This window comes from Parasteatoda tepidariorum, chromosome 1, assembly GCF_982258835.1.
Source record: "Parasteatoda tepidariorum strain Cologne lab strain chromosome 1, Ptep-v5.0, whole genome shotgun sequence".
Taxonomy (NCBI): Eukaryota; Metazoa; Arthropoda; class Arachnida; order Araneae; family Theridiidae; genus Parasteatoda; species Parasteatoda tepidariorum.
In genome coordinates this window covers 112,783,573-112,806,821 of record NC_141755.1, presented here as the reverse complement: position 1 = coordinate 112,806,821, position 23,249 = coordinate 112,783,573, and the positions used below count along the sequence as shown (strand labels likewise).

Sequence of the window (23,249 nt, the reverse complement as noted above, 5' to 3'; positions counted from 1 at the left end):
TAAAGAGATATCAGTTTTAGAAATTTTATCTTAAGATTTTATACTATAGCACATTTCTAATAGGTTTAACGAATTACATGTCATTTATTTGAATTCAAATTTATTTTAATGACTTAGTATTTACTAAAGAGCTGTAAATTTTTTTTTAAAAAAAAGTTGTTATATGTATTTAAATGATTGTTTTGAATTCTTAGAATTTTGTGAATTTGCAATGTATCTAAGTTAGTAGCGAGCGAAGCGAGCTTGGTTTGCGAAGCAAACCATATAAGATTGCGTAGCAATTTTCCGGGGTTGGCGAGCGTCAGCGAGCAGGGGGCGCAGCCCACTAGTTATTTCAATTTTTTTTAAAGTCAGGGCTTGGTTGCCTAGCAACCTAGTAAAATTAAGCTTTCCTCTTTTGAATTAGTCAATGGGTTATCTTAAAATATTCATTTGCTCAGGCGACTTTTTTGGCGGTTTTCTGGACTATCGCCAAATATATAAACCTTTATTGAGATCCAATTTACGATCTAATTTTTTTAAATTTTGTCTACCCCCCCCCCCTAATTCAAGTGTCTAGATTCCAAATGTGTTTAAAAAAATAGATGTTTATTCAGAGAAAGTACGTTTTTGTGTCTGATTTCGTAACTTAATTAATAGTTAGCTCTTATTAATTAGCATATTTGAGATCACCCCCAGGAACCATTAAGATTGACACTTAGTTCGTGAAAATCCGATTATTTGAACGAAAGTTATTCAGGGTGATATCTTTTTTTTTTTTTTTGCGGACTGTACAAGGTTTTATTATAATTATATACACAGTTTCAAACAATTATCGTCACTTTTTATCGAACACTTAAATAATAAAAAGAGAATCTCTCAATTGAGACTGCACATAGTCCGCTCATCATCTCTCGGTCTGACCAGCACTGCCTATCTCCTCTGTCCAGTCCACGTGCATCGAGTTCACAGAATTTCCTGGGAGACATCGGATGCCAGAGAGGAACCTTAAGTAAAAGTGTGTGTTAATTTCATATATTATGAAAATTCCTACTGCTTATTCTTACTTAGCTTAATAATTACAATAATTAGTTACCATTCCAAGACACGTTATTCTCTACAGATACTATGAGAATTTTTTAAGTTTCTACTTAATAAAAAAAAAATTAATAAAAAAAAAATTTCTTTGAATTTAAGTGGGGCCGAAATCAAATTTATGGAGGCTTACCGGACTCATTGGAGAACGGAATTAAAGTTTAGAGACGGTTGCGCATCGATGGGCTTCAATATTATTTCCTCGGGTAATGCATCTGGCAATCCAAAAAATTTAGTATGGGAAATGGAGAATTAAAGTTAGTTTTTAACTTTTATAATTCTGCTTCAAGTGTATTCTTTGCCTGAACTGAACTTCACTTTTCGTATTTAATTCATTCAATGAGATCGCGCAAGTGAAAACTTGACGTCTGTGATTTAAAATAATTCATGCGAGTTCCATTAGAAAAATTTTACTATTAATACAACAATTCGAACTACCTACTTTGAAATTTTGCCTGGAGCTAACTAAGGAGAACAATGATGCAAGTAGCTTGTAAGATTAGAAAAAAAAGAGAGAACACATCATGTTTTTATTACCGCTTCTAATCAATTTGTGAAGTTACAAGAATACTAGAAAATTGAAAGTAAGGAAATCCACATTGATAATAATAAAACAGTTATTTCGACTAGATTGCTCGACTTGGATTTTCAAGTAAGTTTTGTTCGACTTAGATTCTTAAATAAGTTTGTTAACAGTATAATTATTTCCTTTGAAACGACAGCATAGTATGTTATAATACAATATCTGGCCTAGTTTGAAACTTTTAGGTCAATATTAAGAGGAGATATCGGGCCATTTATATATATGTAACATAAAAAGCTTTTATTAATCTTCTTATGTTAGTTTCTTTGCTATAAAACAACTCCTACTTTATTACTAATTAATTATTCAAATCGAAATACTTTCTCACACTTTTAAAAGCTACATCCTGTTTCTAAATCTATTTTTGGCCCAACTATGCATAAATTTAAATAAAGATCTTTTTTCCCTTTTAAGCCGTGGGAATCACTCGAGCAAGTTCATTAACCAATAGTAATTTCTGAGATTTCCCTCTTTTCCCTAAATAGAGACATTTTAGGATTTTTTGCAAGATTTTCCCTACCAGAAAGACTGTTTGCTGATGGAGTAAACATCACTTCTTCGCTCCCACTCAACTAAGAATGATCAAATAAAAGTTACTCTGATTTAATTAAAATCCTGTGTCTGTTTTCCTGCTCGGTCCGACTGCATCATTTTACATACATATATATATATATATATATATATATATATATATATATATATATATATATATATATATATATATATATATATATATATATATATATATATATATATATATATATATATATATATCAGTGACAGTTTACGGCTTTAACATTTTCTTTACATTACATACTAATAAAAGTAAAAAATAATTAGTTTAAGTAAAGGAATATTTTATTTACGTTACTGTAGGATTGTTAAATAAATAATATTTTTTTTTAAATATTGACTAACTTTCGAGGTTCGAACCTTGGAGCCTCGGGATTCGTTGCTTTCTATCACCATTTGGACACACTAAGTATCCGACCTATAGCAAACTTTTTCATGTAAAAGAACGTATGGTAGAGTTTTAGATTAGCTGCAAAAATATGGGACTGAAAAAAGAAACACTTCTTTACGAGCACATCTTTTAGTTTAATCTGTCATGTTTAAATCTTAAATAACGATTAAGACTTACTGGATTTCGAAGGACAGTTCATTTAGAAGTATGTGATGTGTAGCGAACAAAATAGAAAAGTTAACACACTGAAAATTTTTTGATTTAATGATAAGATTTTCACTTACTAGAACTCAATCTTAATGGTACTTAGTAGATTAACATTAAAAACCCTATTTGATATGCATAAACGATAGAGATTTACATATTATATTTTGATACGGTAAGGAAGTAACGAATGCAAATCTTAAAAATTCAATTGAGGCTTACGACCCTATTGGGAGAAATTTCTCATAAAAAACCATTTGATAGACTTTTATTTCATTATTATGGAACTTTATTTTCTCTATCTCGTATTTTTTTTTATAAGATACGAAAGTTTACTTTTGAGGAAGAAACAATGTTTTTTTTTTCATTTTTGATCTGCAAAATATATTTCCAAGACTATCCTTTCTTAATCAACTTTTAGACAGTTTTAAATTTTTTTTTCATACTTCAAAACCTTCTTATAGAATATAGCAATCAGCTGTTTTTCTAGTTTTATTTTTAACGTTTTAGTTAAGGAAGTTTGATAAAGTTCTTTTTAATTTACTTATTAGGCAAATAAAAATCTAAAACTTGCATAGATACTATGTGAAAGACGACGAAAAAAATATTTTTTATTATAAAAGATTAATGAATAAAATCTACAGTTGTTGCTGCAAATATACATTCACTTAATTTTGAGCGTGACTGCAAAATTCTGTCTTAGCATTCAAATTATCATTCATTAGAGAGAGTAGAAGGACAGTCACGTGACTGTAGCGGCTGACTGAGACCGCTATGGAATAAACTGTTCAGACGGCTAAGGCTAACAGCTGGCTGTGGTGCAAAGATCTTGAACCTTTCTTGTAAAATTTCAACTGTTTTTACCTTTGTATAGATTGTTTATATATTTGCTAGCTGGCTAAAAGATATAGTTTTAAATGCGTTTATTATTTTTAAGAAAATTACATTTTTTATGGAGGGGCATTGTAATTTTCTTAATGTCCATAAAATGATTATGGTTTTTTTATTTGTAAAATAAAATATTTTTAACTGTTACTTTTCAGTTACTGGTTTTATGTATAAAAATTATTAAATATATATTGACCTACAATAGTTTCATAAATTTACCTCATAAAAAGTTGCATAAATTGCAATTTCTAATAAAAGTAAGGTTTTTTAATTATAAGTTCGTTATTAGTTTCAATCTACATTTAGTACAAAGTGAAAATTCTAATTGCTTTCTCTTTTTTTTAAGTATATTTTGTTTAAATTTCGAAAGCTTTTCTACTAGTCACTTTGTGTGTACAATTCAATTTTCCTTGTAATTTATGGAATTAGATTGTACATGAAATACGAAGTAAATTTCTAATCAAGACTAGATTGCCGAGACTAGATTGACTGCTTTTAATTTCAATTAGAAAAACAATTATGTCTATAATGACACAATTTCTTAGAATTTTGTGACTTTTTGTACAACTTATAATTTTTTTTTATTGTTAATATTTACTATTAACTTGTTAAATAACTGTAAATAATATAAAAAATGTTAAAAATTAATTTTAAACAAATTTATTTGCGCATTCACAATCCTGTCATTTTTACTGCTTTTAGGCAATGTAGGTATATACTAATTTTCCGTCTTTCTAGTGTTAAACTCTTTTATTATTTTCTTTTATTAATTTAATGCTTTTAATCTTATATTTTTCTCTATTTGGCGCTGAAAACCTTTATATTGGAATAAATATTTTATTTCATATTTAGACAAATTGTTGAGTATTAAGTTAAAATGCAACAATAGTTTATTTTTGAAAATATCTATTTTAAGTGTCAGGAAAAAAGGAAGTCAAAATTCTAAATTAATAATGTAAATAATCTTTATTGTATAAATAATTTAATGTATTCAATATATAAATAAAATTCTGAACGTAATTAAATTTAATCAAAAATATGTTTTCTAACTCTTCTATTCTACTAAAAACGGGTTTTGTTTTCTTTGAAGCTATTTTTCCCGAAATTTAATATTACCTCTGGAGCAATCTCTTAGTGAGCATAAATAAAAATGATAAAAGTGTTGCAACATTAATGTATATTTTAAGTATTTAAACTGAACCTTTTTATTTCTTTATTTTATTTCTAAGCATCGAACTTTTTTCAGACAATCTGTTTAATTTTACAATTTGTTTTATCTAACAGTGATAAAACTTTTAAAACGTAAAGATTAAATTTATTTTTTAAACGAACTTATGCTTCATTAAAAAAGAAAGGTAACATTTTCAAATTCACATTTTAAGCCCTGGTAGGTGAAAAAAAACGCGATTTTTATATCGAAGTTTTCTTTTTTTTTTTAAAAAAAAAATAACAGTAGTTAAATGTAATAATAGTTATTACAATATATATTGTTAATTTTTTTTAAATAGGTCTTTGCAATAAAAACATTAAAATTTTTTTTTCTGAATATAGTAATAAATATAAGTGGTGCAGAACATCGTTTTCTATTTTTATATAGTGAATAAATTTTAGGAAATAGTGTAAAAACGAGAGCTACTTAAATTTTTTTAATAAAGACAGTACTTTAATTAAAAATTATTTGTTAAGAAAAAAAACTCCTTATGTTTTAAAAACCCATTTAATAATATTAAAGAAATGTGATTAACGAAAATATTTTTTCTCTCTCTTTCAAATGCTGCGATTATTTGCGCATCGGTAATATCGAAATAAAGCTGTTTAAAAATTTTTGTGCGCCAACATTTGTGATACTGCGCCAAGTATTGCACTCTTTCCATCACGTGATTGTAGCTCTCTGCTTGCTAGCTGTCGGAAGGAATAAAGCGAGCTTGGTTTCTCTACTTACTATTTCAACTCTTATAGTTCATACCTTTTCTCCACTCATCTTTCCTGTAAATAAGTTTTCCAGATAGGAGTGTCATTATGCAGGAAAACCTCATTGCTTTCTAAAGATGATGACGTTTAAAATTTGCGATAAAAATGTTTTACAATCTAATCTCATGATATATTATGTATGTTATCGGCAAAGTATGAAATCCGGCATTGTATAGAATGCCTAAAATTAGCCGGCAAAGTATGAAATGATTTATACTTCACACTTTGCCTAGGCATTCTATAGAATGCCAAATGAGAAACCGGCAAAGTATAAAATACATCTCCGATTCGTCAAAATGTCACTCAAAAATGCCAAATTCGAAACGTCATCCGATTTGATATTAATTTATTCGTGGATATAATTACGTTTATTCGATATTTTAATACTTACTGACGATAGATTACATTTATTCGATATTTTAATACTTACCGACGATAGATTAGAAGAAACATCAGTGTTTGCAGTATCCTTGACCTTAAAAAAATATCAGTGTAGGGTATACCGGGCAGTGGCACTGACCTAGTATATATTTCGGACATTTACCAAAGGTCTAGTCATACTAGGTCTAGTTAAGTGCCATTGCCCGGTATATCCTGCTCCAGTGTTTCCCAAACTTATGAATTTTGTATACCCTTTCTAAATTTTTCGTAACGCTGTGTATCCGTAATAAAAAAATGAATGTATTTTTTACTACAAAAAATGCACAAAAGTTAAAAATCACAACTGGCTGTTTACACCACTAATTATTAACTGTTAACTCTGCGAAAAATAGCCATTAGAAAAATACGTAATCGTAAATTTTCATGGTTAGTTTTGTTTTTAAATAAAAAATTTTGAAATTTTCATATGTTGCAAGATATTTCGCATAAGAACGCGTACCCCCGCTAAACTGTTCCCGTACCCCAGGGGGTACGCGTACCACATTTAGGGAAACACTGTCCTACACTGATGATTTTTTTAAAGTCAAGTGCCTCTGCCCAGTATACATTTGGCCGGTATACCCTACACTGATGTTTTTTTATGGTTCAGTGCCATTGCCCGGTATGCCCTACACTGATGTTTTTTTAAGGTCAAGTGCCATTGCCCGGTATACTCTACCCTGATGTTTCTTCTAATCTATCGTCAGTAAGTATTAAAACATCGAATAAATGTAATTATATCCACGAATAAATGAATATCAAATCGGATATAATAAATATTTCGGACATTCACCAAAGCGACTATGTGATTGTCAACATTCACCGGTGAAAGTCAACAACCACCGATTTCAGTCATTCACAGTAACATGCACATCATTTACATAATAACCTCATCAGGACGTTTATTTCATACTTTGCTTAAAAAGCACTTGGCATTCTGTAGAATACCTAGGCATTTTATACAATGCCTAGGGAAAGTATGTAATACTTCTCACATTTCATACTTTGCCGGTAACATGTATATCATATCCAACGAAAACATCGAATGTTTTCAGCATTCGATAATAATCAGTTACTATAATAATCTGCATCGCTATAAATTGAAGATCACGTCTAATTCACTCTGCACATAAAGAATATATTTTCTTTGTCCACAGCAATTTACTGTTGAAGGATATTGGCGAGTAAATTATAATTAGCATGTAGCTCATACACTTGATGGTGATTAGTTTATGTGTTAGAGCGATTATATTCGTGCGAAAACAACCATTGCAGGGTGTTGTCAAATTAAGCCATATCAGTTGCTATTCAGAATTCAGTTGCCATTCAACCCTGTCACTTTACAATGATCTTGTCAATTTTTATATCAATAATTTTGTAAATAAATTATTATGTGTGTTACAGTCCACTGATCAATACATCACGAACACTAAACAAAATGGTCAGCTCGAAGGAGACAAACCGAACGAAACGAAAGAATGGAGCAAATATTTAACCGAAAGCGGGTAGGACAATTGACAAAGGATTGAAAATGCACTTCAGGAAAATACTGATTTACCTGTGGACAATACGGAAATAACTTCAACATTGGATATCAACATTGGATAAGTCCCGCAGTGGACTGATCGCTAAGACACGGTTCCCAGCAGATCACCGAAGTCAAGCATCACTGGCTGCGGTCAGTGTGCGGGTGGGTGACCACTTGGATCAGTCTGCGTAGGGGACGAGGGTGTGCGGTATTGGTCCTCGTTAAACTGTGCTACCGTAAAGTGCTCGACTTCGCGCGCAAGTCGCCGGGCTACCGAAGCGAAGTGCCATCCCTTCCGCAGAGGATCAAAATTGTGATGGCATGTCTTCGGATCATCCTCCGGGATGTTTCCCAGACCGTCGCCAATAGCCCATTGTGCAGCTCTAGTGCGACGTAAAGTAACAACAACATTGGATAAACTTCGAACTAAGTTAGAGGATTTACGCAACGAATTCTACTTTGTCGGATGAGGCCTGATTTTGAAGAAAGTTTAGATGGGCTGCAAATTGACCTTGAAACATGCGAGGTAAGCTTTCAAAAACTTTTAAATTCAAATTAAAATGAAAATAGTTCGTTCTCTTGGTCGAATGGTTGTCAATTCAAAACGCAACTTATGTCTTTAATTGACGATAACAAACAGTTGTCAGAACAACAAAAATTGTTTTATCTTCAATTGTTATTTATTGTTTTATCTTATTTGTTTTATCGGCACTTAAAGGTAACGCTAAACAATTAATTACGGTAAATGATACGTATTATTCGAAGCTTTGAAAAAACACGGTTGCTAATTATGAGTCATATTAGTGAAATATTTAATTTTTCTAAAGCTAAATGTGAATCTGCGTCTAGTTTAAGACAGATGCTCGATAAAATTGAATAAGTAATTTGCTATAATTAAAACAATTGGAATAAGAAACGAACCCTCTTAATATCGCGAAGCAATATTAATTTATATGATTATTCAAAGAATTGATATTGATTCACGTAAATTATACGAAATGGAATTGGGTTCCGAATTACCGAGTTGGGAAAAATTGACGGAATTCTTAACTTAAAGATGTCAGGCACTAGAAAATGTAAATAGCAATTTAGGCGAATTTAAACGGGAACCAACCCCGAAGTTCAAAACTCTAATAGTGAAAAACGAAAATAAAAATTATTGTTTATTAGGATGCATGGAATCACACCCTATTTTCAGATGTAAAATGTTTATCGATTCTAATGCAGATGATAGATTAAAATGTGTTGTAAGGTATAAATTATGCTTTAATTGTCTCGGATTTCACACAATGTCTAAAAGTAAGAAAATTCATTTGAAATGTAAATCTTGTAACAAGAATACAATGTTACACGGAGCGAACTTTTACTTCGATAGACAAAACAAAAATACGGGTGTGGCACCAATGAGCAGGGAAGAAAGAAATAATTCGGAACAAGAAATTGCTCAATGCGAGATGGAATTAATAACAAACCGCAAGACGCGTTCATATTCTTTTAATGTAAATAAAAATGTTCTTCTTTCTACAGTGAAAGTTAAAATATTGCAATCGAACGGAAAATATTTGCATTTGACAGGGCTATGCGATTCTGGAAGTATGAAATCTCTTATTACTGAAGAGGCAGCTAACTTATTGGGTATAAAAAGATCGCGTTGTAGATCAAATTTAATTGGATTAAAAAATACAGTATTTCCGATAACTGAAAAGATTTATTCGCGTAAAAGGAATGATGAGGAATCATTTAGTAAAGAACTCGAATTGTTAATTTTGCCAGAAATAGCCGTAAATGATCCTTCGGAAAAAATAAACATTTGTAATTTGAATTTACCCGAAAACGTAAAGTACGCTAATGTATTTTCAAATTCATGTATTTTCAGATACCAGCCAAAGAGCATACGGAACAGCAGTGTACCTTAAATTGAAGTACAGTGACAAAATCACAGTTAATCTTATCGCATCAAGGAGTCGTGTTCGTGTTGCTCCATTAAAGAAACTGACACTTCCAAAACTAGAACTAATGGGTGCATTACTTGCAACCAGACTCGCAAAGGAAATAGAACAGATTGTAAAGCGAAAAGGATCCCCCACAGTTCATTTTTGGACAGATTCCCAGATCGCATAGTTCTGGATCAAGGGACCTCATCATAAATGGAAACAGTTTGTTTCTAATCGAGTGAAAGAGATTCAAACGCTTAGCAAATCCTGAAACTTGGTCGCATGTTCCCGGTAAACTTAACTTTGCGTACATTATTACTAGAGGAGTTAGTGCAGAAGTTCTTCTGAAAAATGAGGCCTGGTGGAAAGGTCCCAAGTTTTTAAGAAAAAATGAGATTTCAGTGTTTGAGTGCACTAATTCTATTTCTGAAAACTCTTATCTTTCAGAGTTAAAAAAGAGTTCCTCTGTTGAAGAGGATATGTTTTGCTCTAACTAATCAAACAAAATGTTATGTTTTATAATGACCTACTTAAATGTAACCAATAATTTTTCTAAATTTGTTCGTATAGTTTCATATATTTTTAGATTTATCTATAACTGTAAGAATCCAAAGAACAAGGCAGGTATTTAGATTTTGAAGAATTGAACAAATCCGAAACTTTTCTTTTAAAATTTGCCCAAAGTGAATATTTTGAAGAATTGAATGCTTTAATGAAAGGTGAGAATGTAAAAGTAAATTGTCTTCTCTTAATTGTTTTATTGATAAAAAAGGTCTTATACGTGTTGGAGGTCGAATTGTAAATTCAAATGTTAATGATTATACTAAACATCCAATTGTCCTTCCAGCGAAACATCCTTTAACTTATATGATTGCACATTATTTTCATTTGAAATATTTACATGTGAGAGCACAAGCTTTGTTGTACTTAATACGTCAAAAGTATTGGCATGTGAACGGCAGAAATTTGTGTAGGTTAGTAATACACAATTGTGTTACGTGGGCAAAAAACAAACCAGTCTTAGAACAACAATTAATGGGTCAGTTACCTAAAGAACGAATCGAACCTTCTCCTCCATTTACCATAACAGGCAGGGCCGGATTAACCTATAGGCACACTAGGCATGTGCCTAGGGCCTACGAAATTCAGGGGCCTACGAAAAACTTGGGCGAAAAAAATTTGTTAACAAAAATAATTTAGCTTTAAAAACAACAAGTGTATTTTGCACAAAATTATGAAGATACAAATAAAAATATAATATTTTTCGGTAATAAATTATTTTGCAGAATCTTATGATCTAACATATTACTTTTTTGCGATTTTTGGATTCAACGAAATCTTGTATTATGCTGTCGAATTCCAAACTATGCAAAATGTCGTATTCAATAGACATAAGTGCGAGCGATGCCAAACGATCTTGAAGGCAGGGAAGGGAGGAATGTTTTATTTTTTCCTTTAGGCCGTCAATCAAACTCAAGGGTGCGGCATGCTGATTTCGTTTTCTGCTTGATTTACGAGGGGGGTGAGGAAAATGCATTGCATGCATATCTGTGAACAGAAAAAGAGAAAAATATATTTATTTGACATCGACTAATAAAAATAAAATCTTTTTCTTTTGAATAAATTGTCATTCTTTGGAAGCGCGGTATCAATTGCAAGTTTTTCTTGGTGTGGAATCACATCTGCTGTAATTAAAAATCTTGTTTTTATCAACAAAAAAATAAAATAAAAGGAGAATTGTTTATTAATTTAAACATAGGATTATTTTATGAAGCAGATTGCAGTTTTGTTTCTCTGATTCCACTACGTTTGATTTTTTTTTCTTTTCACGATAAATTTCGCACTCAATAAATTCTTTTTATTCATAAATTTTATCATTAGGTTTTTTTTTTTAAATTCCGTTGATCTTGCCTTGTTCCGGGTTTTAATATTTATGCTGGTGCCTTTTTTAACTATCGTTTCGGTTCGATAATTTTCAAGTGTTTTTATTTAGATTAATAAGTTTTCCTTTTATTTTATTGTTTCCCCCCTATAATTAGGTATGCAATATATTGCGTTATTTAATCATTGGTTTTGTTTATATTAGTTAATTTAGGAATTGTAATTATTTTTAAAAAATAAATATGAGAATTTTGTATTTTTTAGACTTGTTTTTCTTGTCTAAACTTGTAAATTTTTTTATTCTTTTAAATGTTATATTTCTACCATTTTTTTTTCTCTTTAAAGTTAGGAGTACCTTTCGTTTTTCTCTTACTTTATGCATTACACCTTTTCCTTGTAATTCGGGTTCGATAAAACATCGATTAACGACACTTTTTGGTCGATCCAGAAAACTGGGAAATTCAGACATCCGGGATAGCTATGGTCCCGAGCATCCCGGATAATTGGTTCTCTACTGTATAAATATTTCTTGTAATTAATTTCACTATCAATTTCACTGTTTTCTTTGCTGGTTTGTTGTTGTATTGTTGACGTGAAGTATTTACTTAGTTTTCGATCGAACTAATCATAATGGTATTATTTATATAAACTGCAATATCGGCAGTATGTCGGTATTGCAGAAAAAGTTCGATAAACAAATTCGTAAATTAAAATCCATATTAATAAATATGTAAAAAAAAAAATATGCAAGAAAATTTTAGCATATATTTTGAAAAGAGGGGAGGAGTGGGGGAGGGAGGGGAGGGCCTAAAAACGGCTATGCCTAGGGCCTACGAAAGGTATAATCCGGCTCTGATAACAGGTATTGATTTTTGTGGACCATTTTATATAAAATTTAAAGAACAAAGGAGAGGTGTATTAAATAAGATATATGTTGCAATTTATATATGTTTCTGTACTAAATCAATACATTTAGATTTTGTAAGTGACTTAATATCAACAGGGTTTATAGCTAGCTTAAAAAGATTTTTTCTAGAAGAGGCAAGGCCTCTAAAATTTTCACTGACAATGGACGAAATTTCGTTGGTGCAGACGCTGAACCGAAACGGCTTTTCAAAATTATTAATTCACCAGATTAACCTTTGGCGCAATATTTTGCCGAGGAAAAAATTGATTGGCATTATAATCCCCCAAAAGCACCGAATTTTGGAGGATTATATGAAGCCGGAGTTAAGTCTTTTAAATTCCACCTAAAACGGATAGCAGGAAACTCCAATTTTACTTTGGAAGAGTTTATTACGGTTTTAGCAGAGATTGAAGGAGTATTAAACTCCAGGCCATTGACTCCATTGTCAGCTGATTTCGAAAACTTTGATACCCTAACACCTGGGCATTTTCTTATTGGGAGACCTATCACTTCCATAGCAGAACCCCAACTTACAGATATCAACGAAAATAGTAAATGGGAAAAGATTTCTAAAATTTCTCAAAAAATTTGGAGACTTTGGAAATCGCCACAAATGGCAGTTCAGTAAAGATAACGTTAAGGTTGGGACTTTAGTGTTGGTAAAAGAGGAAAACTTGCCAGGCACTAAATGGTTAACAGGAAGAATTGAAGGTAAGAGTTGTTGCCACAAGGCAACATGCTTAAAAGATCAATATTTGTATCTTACCTACATATTAATTCTTGTGTTAAATTTTTCATTATAATTGTTAAAATTGAGATTATATTTATATATATTTGATGTTTTGTATGTATATTGTCAATTTTTCATTTTATTTTACAATGTATTAAAAATTGCAATTAATAATGATTGGATTTAAGCATCCAATCGGCGGGGAGTGTTAAGAATTGTCAAATTAAGCCATAAGGCGGCGCTGAAGTCAATATCAGTTGCTATTCAGAATTCAATTGTCAGAATTCAGTTGACATTCAACTCTGATTGTTGTTAATTTACGTCGCTGCACAATGGGCTATTGGCGACGGTCTGGGAAACATCCCGGAGGATGATCCGAAGACATGCCATCGCAATTTTGATGGAGGGGATGGCACCCCCGCTTCGGTAGCCCGACGACCTGCGCGCGAATTCCAGCACTTTACGGTAGCACAGAGTAACGAGGACCCATACCGCACACCCTCGGTCCCTACGCAGACTGATCCAAGTGGTCACCCACCCGCACACTGACTGTAGCTAGTGATGCTTGACTTCGGTGATCTGCTGGGAACCGTGTCTTAACGATCAGTTCACTGCGGGACCATTCAACTCTGAAGCAGGGCGCATCTCCATGTCACTTTACAATGATCTTGTCAATTTTTATATCAATAATTTTGTAAATAAATTATTATGTGTGTTACAGTCCACTGATTAATCGATCGATACATCACGAACACTAAACACAGGGAAAGAAGAAAAATATTGCCTAAGCGATTCTTGATTGTTAGTTCTACAACTTTCTGTTATGAATAAAATGTTGGATTTTTTTTTTTTGATTACTGTTTGTTTTATGTATGTGGACGAAATATTGATGAAATTATTAAAATCAGTATTTCTAAATGGACATTTTCAAAAAAAAAAAAAAAAAAATTCCAGTCGAATGTGCTGTGGAATGATCCTAAAGACACAGTTCGTAGCGGAACACCGAAATCAAGATCACTGCTGTGAGTAAGTGGATGGGTGACCACTCTGATCAGCCTGCGTAGACACCAAGGGGTCTCGTTATCGGTCCTCCTTAAACAATTTTATCTTAAAATGCTCGTCTTCGCACAGATTATCGGGATACCAAATCAGGGGGGGGCACACCCTCTGAAGAGGATCAAAATTGTGACGGCATGTCTTCGGATCACCCTCAAGGATATTTTCCAGACCATGGCAAATAGTCCATTGTATAGATCTAGTGCGACGTAAATGAAGTACCTACCAATGTAGAATAAATTCCAAATACAATATCTAGGTTCAACCAACAAAGGCAATGGAGACTTTATCTTACTTATTGCAGAGAGGCTTTTTCTTAATTTATCTCAGCTATTCTAATAAATTGTTAAGTAAAGTGTCACGCAAATCTTGATTACGAGAGTTGTATTTTTTTTATCACTGATTGATTTGGAAAATCCACACAATAAAATTTGAACTTTTTGAGCAAATATTTTTCTGTGTGTGGCTGTTTCTTAAAAATATGTGCATCACTGTAAGACGCAACATTTCGTACTATTTATTATCCATTTTATGTTTTACGTTTTATGGCTTTCTCTTTCGTGTTTATTTCCTTATTTAGTACTTTTGCTGTATTATTTCGAGGAAAAAAGAACCTTTTCTGACGTCCTTTGTTGTAAAAAAAAAAAAAAAAATAGAGCTTTAGGTATAGGTAAAAATAGGATTTAAAATGCTATTGCTATTTTTTTAATAGTGATTTGATTTATAAAAGAATAATTAACATTTCTTTTACTTATAGAAAGAGCCTGTGTGTCTAGGAAATTTCTATGGTGAGAAAAATATTGATGACAGTAAAAGTGTTAATACAGTTTTTTATATAATAGAGAAACCTAACATTTAATACCTTCTTATATGTATCTAAACAATTAAAATGCAACTGTTTATTTAACTTGCGTTTAATCTGTATGATATAGCAGCGAATGGAAAAAATACAATGATAATGAAGATGTTTTGTTAAAAAAAATTTTTTTACATTTAGTAATAGCCTACGAAATCTTCAATTTCTCTGCATGTTACACACACATATAATAATAATAAATATAAAAAAATACGCATCTTTTCTAGCAAATCTTTCTCCATTGAAGAGTTCTTCGTTTACGTCATTTAAAAGTTAAAAATCATCCCATACTATACATATCACATACTATGATTTGAGTAAGTGACAGAGGACATTAATAACGTCACACATAGTAACATGCTAATCTCATGAAATTAATATATGTACAAATTATAACTACTATATGCAAAATGACATAATGTATAATCGATTTATTTTTAAATCTATACACAAATAAATAACTAAACTTTTATACCATCATAGAGCTATATAGAAATAAAAATTCTAACTAACGTAATCTGGTACTTCGTTTAGCATATAAGTTAAACATCTTAGCCAAAGCTTTTGCAATATTTTATCGTGATTCTAATTTTTACTTCTAATTTCGTCTCTCACTAGAAATTTTGTTGTTATTAACGTTTATGATCGTTAATTTTTTAAATTTCATGCCTTGTATCATAAGTTCATTATTTCTAAATTCAGAATTTTCTCTACAATTTTTTTGTACTTCTAACATCCATTTTCTTAATCTACATTTTTCATCTCCATTAATCATCTAGATCAGGGATTTCCAACTGGCGGCCCGGGGGCCGCATCCGGCCCGCGAAGCCTTTTTTGTGGCCCGCGAACTAGAATATATTAGTTGACATTTTTTTGCGGACAGTTTTCGTAAAAAATCTATGTGGGTTTAAAATACTTTTCTCGTTAATGAAAACCTAATTTCTTCGTTTCTGTGAAATTTAACATACCAACGGTGCAAAAAAATTTATATCTCATGTTCTGCATCCAAGGAAATATTTATTCAAATGCAAAAATAATCGTGTTTGTTGCTCTTTTTGTATTTTGTGAATATAATTTAGCATGTATGTATCAGAAATTTTCTCGAAGAAATTCTCCTATTTAACTTTTTGAAACCACTCATTTTGAACGAAAATAATTTCACACACATTTGTAAATTTAAAACGTAAATATCTATTCTCTGGTGGTTGCAGCAGACAAACCTCAATTTTCTCATTGAACATTTTGTGTGCTACTATGTAAGTTTAATAACAACCTTTTTAAAGTTATATATCTTAACAATTAGATATCTGTTGCACATTAATTGTTTAATACATAGGTGCACATTAAAGTTATTGTAGCCCGAATTTTTATTATTTATTTAATATTTTTAAAAATATTATTAATAACAATTAAATAATTTAAAAAATCTACTTATTATTTTAATTTGTAATTCAATACTTTTGTTTTGTACAACTCGGTAAAAATCTGACAGTAATATTTTATGTTCCTTCAAACATAAAAGAGTTCTACATAAAATTTTGATAAAGTTGCGGCCCGCCATTTGATTTGTGTTTTGAATTGTGGCCCCCGGCTTCATGTAAGTTGGAAACCCCTGATCTAGATTATAATTTTTTTTTCCTGGTTCAGGTGACAAAATTTTCCAACCACGTCAGATATTTCATTTTACATCTCGCCAATATAACAATTCGGCATTTAGTGTCCAAACTATCATGCTTCTTTGACGTTAATGCCCCCAATATCGAATCTTTTCTGTATCTTTTCAAGAAAGTCAAGTATCCAAATTCGCAAATTTTTCTTCATATTCCGACTACTTTCTCTATTCATCACCATTTTTTTAACGTTTTTCTTTTCTTTCTTTTCTTCTTACTTTTTAGTCCCTCATATTTTAGTTACCGTGTTTTTTCGTTACACATCTAGAGACTAAAAACTATTTTTTACATAATTTTAGAGACTAGAGCACTTAAAGTTTGACCTTATATTTCTACTTATCTTTTCTTCTTGATTGATTGAATGTAGGGTTTAATGACACAAAATCCAAAACAGGACAAGCTACGCCGAACAGTACAGTAAAACATTTTAAAAGGCAAAGTGCACAGAACACTTTAATTGTCGTACAATTATAACGGATGAAATGGCATAAGTAGGTGAATAGAAGCAGATAAAAGGTATAAATAAAATCAGATAAAATGTATGAATGCAATATAAAATGCACGAAATTATTAGAATGGTATGAAGGTGATAGGTTGTTTGCAAAAAGGAATAAAATTGTGAATGTATTAAAAGCTTTATATATAGTTAAGAATACCAACAGTACGTAAATACGCAAAAATGTTATGATAATGAATGCCATCCAACAAGGGGTATTACCTTCAACAAGATTACAAGGGGCATTACTTCCATAAAATAGAACTCCCTAAACACGTTAAACGATTGGTTATTGCATTGAGGAGGGGAGGTTCTCCAAACAGCAAATGAAGGTGTGTCAAGGAATGTCCCCCCAAAGCACCCATGGTATCAGTGTTCTGAACCTGGAGGCTCCCTGGCCCAAGATTTTAATAGACAGAAACAAACTATTCTTGGCCGATTTCGAAGTGGTCACCTTAAATCAATGAAATTTTCGGAAGGATACCAACTATTCTTCAGACCTCACCTGCCTGGGGCTTACCAAACAGGATTTAGCAAATGATCCAATTACGGCGTTGGATTTTTTGAGGGTGTATAACGTCATGGACCTGGTCTGGAACTGGGCGTGCAACAACAACAACAGGTGTGTCAACCGGGTGTGACCAACTAGGAAGACGGGTAAGTTTTACGCCCTGCACTACGCTAGCGCAGTACTAACAATGGTCCAAATTGGATTTAACTCCTTTGTGTTTTTTTCTTTCTTTCTTTTTTTTTTTTTTTTAAGTGTGTGTGTGTGTGTTTTTATTTAATTTGTCAGTCTCATTTCTATATTTATCTAGATACTCGAAAAGGACTCGTTCAAATGATTATTTCTGTTTTTTCTTCTTCTTTGAATAGTATTATTGCTTTGTCTTGAATAAAAGTTTTTGGAATTAATAAAAAACATGAACTTTAGAAGAAAAAAAAGATATTTAATCATTCGTCACTCTGTAGAAAAAAAATATCGATTGGTCAGTTGATTACTTTAGGTAATTAAAACCTTCTTCCTCATTGTCTGAAGAAATTTTTTGCGCACTGTTTTGGTGAAATTTATTTCTTAATATGCTCTTTCTAAAATGGATCAAATTCTTTGATTGGTTAAAAAATTCGTTTTACCATGAAAGATTTCATTATTTCGCGGAAAACAAGTCCTCTTTTTACTCTAAAATTTTATGGACAACACCATTTTTTTTCATCATAAACTCACGTCAATATTTTGAATCAGAAATAGTTTGTTTCATTAGTTCTTTGTCGTTGAGTTATTACTTTTATTAGCATTTATCTGCCAACTACTCACTTCTGCAATGTTTTTAAAATATTGCATCATTAATAAATGTACTATTAAAAAAGTTATTTGTCTATTACGAAGCATAATCCCTTACGAATTTCTTAAATATGAAAGCAATTATTTTAAAACGAGGAGTCTTTTCCTTCAACATAGGAGTCGTTAAATACTGAGCTGTTAGCAACAGTTTTTTTTTCTTTTCTTAATTTGTATCTATTTTTAACTCCTCTCATATATTTTCTATTAATATTACTAACAGCAAGAAAACTATTTTTTTGAACTTTGCTTAAAGTTCCTATCAGTAAAGTTTTTAAATCGAAATCAGGATTTTTCTAGTAAAATAACTTTATAAAACATTGGTGATAAAGTTGCGTTAAAGACCTTACTTAACGCATCTTTCCAAAAACTAATAACTGCAATGTAATGCATATTACTTAACATGGGGGGTAGGTACCAGAGGTGTTTCTCTCTCAGGAAAGAATTGATTCGACATTGAAATCGTTGTCTTTTTTTTTCGATCTCTCTCACTGGTTAGTAAACTCTAACAAATGTTCTAAGAATGTGTTGAAGACAACCAACATGCAATCTATAGTTTTCATCCAAAGTGTATCGACGTTCGAAACCAAGAGTATTTAATGCATGGTGTGAATAAGCGACAGACTGGTGTAAGCTTCTACCAGTATAAAAATTTCAGATTTATAGACATTTAGACCCTATAAATTCCTGAAAGCTAAATTCGATATTATTGTGAAAAAAGTTCCTTTATAAGATGTTTTAAACATCTAATTTAGAGAAATAGTACACAAGTTTTTACACTGTACGCTGATTTCTTTTAGTTCTCCACCAAAACAAATTGTGTTTTTGCGAAGAAATTCTTAAAGTTTAACGTTTACAAATGCTTAGTTTCAAAGAGTAAAAAATATTTAAAGGTTAAAACAAATCTTCATTAATAGAAATACAAGAAAATAAAAATACTCACTTTTGTTTTCTTAGATTCCACGAACATCGGCAGTTGTATACGCAGGAAAAGAAATTCCATTCGAGATTACACAAATCCAGTCAGAAATCAGCACCTGAATGAAGCAACAAAGAGTAACGTTACTTTTAAAAGAAACTAAACGCCAATATATATAATACATTGATTAAAAAATATATTGGAGAATCGTAAAGGAGAATAGCAGATGAACTTTGCATAAAGTTCAGAAAAATTTAAGTAGATTGCAAATTTAATATGGATATATATTTTGTGGGCAACAAATTTTATTCATAGTGGTCAGGAAACTAAAATAGATGCTGCTTTTTAAACCCACTGGAACCAGAAAGCAGGGAAGGCCGCGGTTAAGATGGACTGACTCGGTGGAGTGATTTTCTTACAATTAATGAAAAGAATTGCAGATCAAAGATAAATCGGAAGTCATTATGGAGAAATCCTCAGAGGAAGGCATTGGCCCACATTGGGCTGTCTGGCCAATTATGATAATGATTATGGTAAGGAAAATAGGGAAATTTCTTCCAAGTCAAAGTTGTAATTATTATTTGAGTACACTAGCAAATTTGAAAAGTGTCCAAAATTTCGCAACAAGACGCATTTTTTTGGGTTATATAATAGCTATATATTTTGCTTATATCATTGAGAAAAACATGAAACGATGATAGCCGGAGGGCACAAATTTGATTTAAAAATTTGAATATGAATCAGAAGGCGGTCGGAATTTACAACAAACTATCGCTTAGCCATTATATCTGAGATAGTTATAACCAGGAAACTATTGAATAAACTCATAAGCAGGTCTGAAACTGTTCGTAGGGGGAGTTCCTGTTAAGGTAGGAGTGTTCACAATACGTCCGGGTCACCAATGTGGAGAGTAAGTAGTTAACAACAATGTCAACTGTCAGGTATGAAAAGGTACCACAACATCGAGTAAACATGTCTTGTATACTAGTGAATTGGATTTATATTTTTAGTGGTAGATACACTACAAGTTTCAATTGTAAGATTTCAAATAAGAAAGAAAATTACTAGAAACTAAATAATATGTGATCTCTAACAAAGATCTACTTTGTATTAATTACTATTTCAATTAGAAGTATTTAAACTATCGTTAGGGAAGATGGCACAGTCAGTAAGGTTTTCAAACATTTTGCATGTAAAATAAGGAATCAAAACTCTGCAACAAAAAGAACTGCATGAAAAAAAATGCAACATACGAGTTTAATAAGTCGAATTTTCAATAATAAGAACAATTTTAGTTCACTACAAAAACTCTGGTGTAAATTCCGAGTTCGTTCTAATAACAAGAATTCGAATGCATTTATTTAAATTATCTTTCAAATCAAAATGGCAAATTTTGGACGCTTATCATGTTTACCTTTACCCGAACAGCAAATTTTGGTTGAAAATTTTGAATCGAAACATTAGACATGAAGCAAGAAATTAGCAAATGAAACATTAGACAAAACTTTTGAAATGATACTTTATACACTTATTGTTTAAGGAGTAGTGGTTACTTAATGTTTATAAGCACTTAGTTTTACATTTAAAGAAGGCATGTAAAATGTGTTAAATTAGTTTTACTAGACTTTACGCTACACCGGAAGAGGTTATCCAAGCGAATATTACGTACACATTTTATACAGCGTGTCTGGATGCTTTAAGCATTTAAACGCTATTTAAAAACACTAGTTCCTCAAAATCTTAGTTTAAGAGAATTGAAAATTTAGTGAAATTTGTTTCATTTGAAATTAAATTATTTATTTTAGAGTTACTAAGACTTTCTCAACGACTATGAAGTTGATATGAATATGAACTTTTTTATTTTAAAATCATTTCATACAAAAAATATTGCTGATTATATAAAAATGAAAGTAAACTTACCTGCTAATATTGAACCAACAACAGAAGGTATATCCCACAATTTCAACTTTCTACGAACATAAATACAGTGCACTCCCGATTATCCGGGTTAATCACCGGGGCAGGTCGCACGGACAATCGAGAAACACGGATAATCCGAAAACTCCTTTTATTAAGGAAAAATTCATTATCAGTACAAATATAAAAATTACTGACATTTGCATGCATAACATCAAACTAGGAATTTTCCTTATTGAAAAATGTGTAATGCGTCTTCGCCATATATCGATGCACATATTTTACGAGCCGCAGTAATCAAATCCTCCCATATAATCTAATAAAGTTTCCACAGAGCAGCAGAATGAGAAATTGTATTTCATTCATTTACTACATCTTCTGCATCAGTTACTATCACCACTATTTGATTTAACAGCATAACGATGTCTTCATCATTCAAATATTGAAAGCCAGGCTCCCATGCATCACTTTAAAACCAATCTTTTAAATTTTCTTCATAAAGAATTTCGATACCTTAGATTTCTTTTGCTTGTTCGAGAATAATGTTATCACATTTTTCTTGAACATCTGAAGAGGATTGTTCATCAAGCGGTATCATCTTTCTCCACGATCGTGATAACGTAGACGAATTTACCTTTGACCATGTTGCTGATATTCCATATACTGGAATCAAATAACGAATATTGCTTCCAAAAATTTGGTAGTTTTATAACTTCATGAATCAAATTTTGTAATCTTGAAAATGTTTCTCTTTATATTTTTTGTGTGACTCCTGAATGAGCACGGATAATTCGCAAACCGGATAATCCACGCACGGATAATCGAGAGTGTACTGTACGTGGCTAAAGAACGATTCGTTCGGTGTTGTTGTAGAACTGGTCATCTGAGACCTAAATATCGCATGACGGGAACACACATAGGAAAGATTACTAACTAACTAACTAATCAACTTTTTTCAGAGTACCTATCCATGTATGGATATCTGCTCTTTCATCTAAATTGGATAATATGTGGTGGAAGGGAAGGGAGGTGCTGCGTTAACATTAAGTTAAATCTCAGAATGAACAATAATTGATAAAATCAAGTATGAGTCATACATAAAAATAAGTCTCAAGTTGATACATAATAAAGGGAACAAATTGAAGATAAAGAAAGAATATTTACACTATTTACAAATTTACAAAAGGGGGAAGACTCCCTGTGCACTCTCTCGCCTCCCACCGGTATAGCCGGGCTTCATTGGTGCAGAGAACACATTAGGAAAGATTGGCTAGTGTTGCTCTTTTTATATAAGAGGGTGGATGCTTGGGATCGCATCCGACTGTTCATTTTTGTCACAAAAACCATTTTTCTCTTTAGCAGCCTCCTTGACCCGAAAGGATTGATCTGTGATGGGTTCTCACAAAGGACTGATCATTAAGACATTATATCACCGCATCACTGGCTGCTGTCAGTGTGTGTATGGGTGACCACTTGGATCAGTTTGTGCTGTATGGGTCCTCATTAAACTGTTCCGCCGTAGCGTGCGTCGAGCTACCCAAGCGGGGTCGCCATCCCCTCTGCAAAAGATTAAAATAGTGATAGCATGTCTTCGGATCATCGTCAAGGATGTTTCCCAGACCGTCGCCAATAACCCATCGTGCAGCTCTAATGCAACGTAAATAAACTACAACTAGAACTATCTCTGATGGGGGCCGTGGTAGCCTAATGTTTAGAGAATCGGACTCTGGTCCGGAAGGGCCGTGGTTCGATCTTGGACTCGGCTAAGACCCATCGAGTGACCGAGCAGTACCGTGGGTACAGGGATTTGGAGAAAATTTCCTTCCTCTTCAGATCTACGTTTGAATTCAGGCAGTGGCCTCACAAAAATTGTGATGGCATGTCTTCGGATCATCCTCAGAGATGGTTCTCA

The 23,249-nt window shown here is 32.0% G+C and overlaps 1 long non-coding RNA gene across 1 annotated transcript; it reads right to left on the bottom strand.

Moving 5' to 3' along the window:
• Positions 1-797: 797 nt before the first annotated feature.
• LOC147816728 (uncharacterized) lies at positions 798-21,406 on the bottom strand. The gene is made up of 3 exons (XR_015435936.1): positions 21,341-21,406; positions 19,445-19,538; positions 798-986 (listed from the first exon to the last, which is right to left on the bottom strand). It is a non-coding gene; the product is annotated as an uncharacterized LOC147816728 (long non-coding RNA).
• Positions 21,407-23,249: the final 1,843 nt, after the last annotated feature.